This window comes from Antedon mediterranea, chromosome 6 (assembly GCF_964355755.1).
Source record: "Antedon mediterranea chromosome 6, ecAntMedi1.1, whole genome shotgun sequence".
Classification (NCBI taxonomy): domain Eukaryota; kingdom Metazoa; phylum Echinodermata; class Crinoidea; order Comatulida; family Antedonidae; genus Antedon; species Antedon mediterranea.
Genome location: NC_092675.1, coordinates 5,843,230 through 5,849,229, shown reverse-complemented (window position 1 = coordinate 5,849,229; position 6,000 = coordinate 5,843,230).

The window sequence follows — 6,000 nt, the reverse complement described above, 5'->3', positions numbered from 1 at the left end:
CAATCAACCAGTAGAGTAAAGTAACATACTTTTTGTGTCAGGACATTATTAACTGGTATCATTATTTATCTTTAAAAAACGAGCTATATAATACTGGGAATATGAATACAATAATATTTATTGTAAAAGTTACACATATCGTACCTTGATATTTATATGACTCTAATTTAATCGTTGGCGACACGATGTAACCGACTATAATGCTCTATTCGTATTAAGTACAACTTTTTACACCTTACCCGTTCATAAAGAAAGACATCATAAAAAAGATATATGAGTATATAGGCAAATAGCAACGTGATTATATGATCTTTTCATTCTGTATACTTTTCCTTTGACAATTGTTGTTTGTACATTTAGTACAGGCCCACCAAACAACCCATTTACGTCATGTGTCTGTGGTAGCCTATTTTAGAAAAGTACTTGAACAATAAAGTGAACATTTATGGTCACAGTTTCTGAAAAAATAAATAAATTTAATCACACATCAATATTTGAAAATCTGTACTGTCTCTGTTGACACTCCAATACATGGTTGTAATGTGTTGTCGAGTGTCAACAGACTACAATGACTTAACATTTTCTTAACATTTTTATTGTTGGCCTATGCCCTTTGCCCTATGTACAATACTGTATGCTGTTCATTGGATGTTGATATTAAGGTTACTTTACATCCATAATCCGATGTTAATATACTTGTGGCCAAACATTTTTATTTATATGTGTGTATCCACGAAATAAAAGGCTTGCCAAAAGAATTGTTTCTTTTTTGTATCTTTTTTGTGTATTTTTAGAATTTATTTAATTGGGTATTTTATGACTGCTTGTATATTAAAGGTACTACTCCTCAATATTGTGTGGGTGACTTAAACGCATTTCGCTCATTTTAAAATAATAATACAACATGTCTATAGAGAAAATACACAGATCAGTAACAAAGATATATTTCATTCGATGTATTGTTAGTAAATTCCTCTTTATTTATAATCAATTCCACTTTATTGATAATAGATACTAAATATAAAATGAAAACAAAACAAGACAAGACATTATTGTACATTATTACTTCTTTCTTCGAGATTCTCTCAATAAAACCGTTTTATGTGATCCGAGGCACCTAATAACTTCATTTATGCATGTCATTAAAAAAAGTGTCAACGCTGACAACAAACATGTTATATTTATCTTATCAAACATGTTACAGAAATCATAATAGGAAAATGTTTACTTTTTTTGTCAAAGGACAAGGTACAGATTTAAAAAAGATTAAGGATAAGGTATAATGGATAAGCCGAATGGCATTATGAAATTTATCTGTTTGTCAACTTTGCCTTTGTTTGACAAGTGTGTTCGTACACAACATTCAGTTTCACTAATTCAATATTAATGTGTCTGTGACACGACATATCCTTAAAATTAGAGCATCAATAAGTTGTAATTGTATTCTGCATCATGAGTTGGGCCTATATCGTCATTGCCATTTTTATCGTCGGCATAATGCATAATCCCATTCTTCACCACCGTCGTTGTCGTCATCATTCTCATCAAAGCTATCAGCTATCATTGTAATCACCACTGACAATACTGTAAATCCTAAATGAATAATACTAAAGACAAAACCAAACAATTCTTTAAAACATAGGGTTTATGACAACAAACCGTCCTAATTATGAAGAAATTGACTGATATAAAATGGTTTCAATAAGACTACATTTCTGCTAATTTAACAAATAGCGTCAATAAAATGAACATTATGAAAACAATAGGTCTAATCACCGATACAGCTAGTTTCTTTTTTTTGTTTCTTTTTTTTGTTTCTTTTTTTGTTTTTAGTCGCGTGCAGCGCGACTCTACAGCTCACTATTTCGGTCGGTTGGTTGTTCGGTTAGTCGGTAAATACTAACTTGAGCACGCGACTGCAGCCATATATATGGCCTTGTTTTTTATATAACGGAGCTAATTTATCAGGTGCAGTGGTGTAACATATACCTGCATGGAGAAACTTTGAAACTGTTTACTGCAACCCCTTAGTGTGTATTTATTTTATTATTTTATAATTTATTATGTCCGTGTTGCTAATGGTGTGTTCGTATCAGGCCATATACTGTAATTAATTATTCCTAACTACTGATACATTTGGTTAGATAATATTGAGCTAATGATTTTGAATGTGCATTTTAAAAATTTAGGCTGCGATCAAATATCCCAAATGATCCAAATGCTAATGCCGGCTTGCTGTAGCTGTGTTTAAAGAAGAAACTATGTGCACTTTCTCTTTACATGTATCTATGTAGAAATTAACACTAACAGATCTGTAGTGTCAATGTTAAGAAGTACATTGAGGCTAGAAATTGTTCTTTCACACCTAATTGAAACAGACAGTGGCGTGTACGAATGTATATATGAAGGCCATGGATTACTTGTTGATTCCGGTAAGATGCAACTAGTAGTGCTGCCAATTCCTTCAGAACCGGAATGTAGCCTTTCAAAACCAGAGTACTTAGTCGGTGACAATGTCACATTAAATTGTGAAACATACCAATATCCATCTTTAAAACTGTACTGGGATGCAGAACAATTTCCTAAACACACAGTTTTTAGTAATACTACAAATAAGAACAAGGCTATTAGTAGTGCTATTTTCATAGCAATGGATAGAGATGAGGGAACTGAATACACATGCACAATGACAACCGATAACGTACCACATTTGTGTACATCTACCATTGTTTTAAAACGTCGTATTGTGGTCAACATTAACGCAACAGAAATACAATTTCGATGGAATTCAACAAATGATGCAATTTTTTGCGAGGCAATACAAGCTAATTTATCCAACACGTTTATCAGACGTGTTTCTTGTGAAATGCAAGGAGAAAATATAACGTGTAGGCCTACAGTGAACGTTGGAGATATTTTGAAATCAACGACGAAGACGCAGATAGAGGAATTCGAAGAAACCAGCACTAAAGTTCCTTACGCTTCTGAGAAAACTCTCACGTCTGATGAATCCCAGCCTCCGCAGACATCTAAAACCTTTGTGAATTCTATTAATACAATACCTCTCCTATCAGTTCAGTCAATCATGTTTCTTTATCTTATCATAATTACCAGCTTGCAGTGTCTGTAATATTTTGACAAAATTACAAGTCCGTAAAGTATCCATAATTTGTATTTAAATGTATCAACCGCGTAATAGAAAAGTGTGTAATAACGTTACATTGACGTGACTGATATGAACGTAGTAGTTTAAGTGCAAATATTATTGTTTTAATGCGTTTTAGTCATTTAAAGTTTATTAATATTTTTAAACTGTAGTTGCTTATTTAAATAATTGCTTTTACTTAAATATCAACTCAATTTTATTTTTGCTTAAAAGAAAAACATCTGGAATATCTTTGGAAAAAAAGTGCGATAGAATTCAAGCTAAGGCAATTATTTACCGAATAAAAACTAAAACAAACAACTTGAATTGAAAGAGATTGAGAAAGTCAGAAATATAATAATCCATTAAAACAAAGAATAATTTATTTATGTGGTAAAATGATCCAATAATCCAAACAATGTTAAATGTAAAATTGAAATCCTCGACTGTAATAAAACCAATTAATTAAAATGTTAATGTTTACTGTAGTTTATTTTACATACATCTTAATTTTCCATGTATTGGTAATGTTCCCATGTTCATATTTACTGACGTTTTGTAATGCGTAGGCCTACCTGAAAATGGCATTTATGTGGTTAACGTTGTCATTGTTCTTTACGTTTAGTTTCCTATCGATCATTTGTATGAAGTTGTTAAATGAAATCATAGTAATACTGACAAATGCTAACAGCTAATATCTGCCATCTTTTCGTATTAATGTGAAAAAAAGAAGCCGAATCTAAATATAATGAGAAATTAAAAGTATCAATTAGCGTAATGAAATATGTAAAATCGTAAATTAAATATAAATATTTATATCAGGCATTTAGATCAAAGCGTTTCATCGATTGATGAGTGGAAAGACAATGTTTCTATTCCAAATAAATAGCGGATTTTATTGGTGTATACAAATTTAAAACAAATTGAAACTAGTAATGAAAATAATGGAATTAAGAGAAACAAGAGTTTGTCAAACTACAAGAGTACGTAGGTCTACAGTCTGTTTAGTTATTGTACTGAATCACATAAGTCGGCCGTATTTTTACACTGGGACGCATTTCCATTCGTTCAGTATGAGTCGTTTGTTAAAGGTTCTCATTTATCTGTTTCTTTTCTTGTCCATTATTAGCTCAACTGACATTCTACAGTGCTATCCGGGAAGTGGTATTAGTTATGCTGTTGCCGGTAAAGAGTTTACATTTTACTGTGATTTTGATATTGATAAAGGATTTGAAGAACAAACGGTCATCAAAAATACAATATGGAAGAAAAATTATGTAGAAATTAACACTAACAGATCTGTAGTGTCAATGTTAAGAAGTACATTGAGGCTAGAAGTTGTTCTTTCACACCTAATTGAAACAGACAGTGGCGTGTACGAATGCATATATCAAGGCAATGGATTACTTGTTGATTCCGGTAAGATGCAACTAGTAGTGCTGCCAATTCCTTCAGAACCGGAATGTAGCCCTTCAAAACCAAAGTACTTCGTCAGTGACAATGTCACATTAAATTGTGAAACATACCCATATCCATCTTTAAAACTGTACTGGGATGCGGAACAATTTCCTAAACACACAGTTTTTAGTAATACTACAAATAAGAACAAGGTTATTAGTAGTGCTATTTTCATAGCAATGGATAGAGATGAGGGAACTGAATACACATGCACAATGACAACCGATAACGTACCACATGTGTGTACATCTACCGTACCATTGTTTTAAAACGTCGTATTGTGGTCAACATTAACGCAACAGAAATACAATTTCGATGGAATTCAACAAATGATGCAATACAAGCTAATTTATCCAACACGTTTATCAGACGTGTTTCTTGTGAAATGCAAGGAGAAAATATAACGTGTAGGCCTACAGTGAACGTTGGAGATATTTTGAAATCAACGACGAAGACCATGCAGATAGAGGAATTCGAAGAAACCAGCACTAAAGTTCCTTACGCTTCTGAGAAAACTCTCACGTCTGATGAATCCCAGCCTCCGCAGACATCTAAAACTTTTGTGAATTCTATTATTACAATACTTCTCCTATCAGTTCAGTCAATCATGTTTCTTTATCTTATCATAACTACTATCTTGCAGTGTCTGAGATATTTTGACAAAAGTACAAGTCCGTAAATTATCCATAATTTGTGTGCTAACGTTAAATTGACGTGACTGATATGTGAACGTGGTAGTTTAAGTACAAATATTTTTGTTCTAATGCGTTTTAGTTATTTCAAGTTTAATTATTTTTTAAAACTGTAGCTACTGAGACAAATCCTGTTTTAAATGCTGATGCGTATAATCTTAAAATTGTTAAACTTTTACGTTTTCATTTCCATCATTCAATAAGCAACTTAATTACAACATCTTAGTTGGTTTAGCCTATTCCTCTATTGACTGTCATAGGCTTCCTCGTACTGAATTTTTGACACATCACTGCAATGCAATGAATACTGAAACAATAATTTGAAGAGTTTTATAAATAAATCAAAAGACATAATGTTTCTTTTTCTAATAAATAGTTGATGCCAATCGTTCATAAAAACTAAATACTGAAACTCATGAAATATAGTATTTTATTTTTTCTGGTGATGTCACCCATGTATCAGTTGACTCTTATATAAATATTATTTTTTGACGTGTTTCTCTTGGCCCATTACAGCAAATTCGCCTTGGTGTTTTTTATTATTAGAATAAATGTTATCTTATTTAAATAATTGCTTTTACTTAAATATCAACTCAATTTTATTTTTGCTTAAAAGAAAATAATATGGAGTATCTTGCAGGTTATATACAAAAGCTTTGTTTGGAAAGTGCTATAATTCGTCATTTTAATCTGAATAAAAATGAT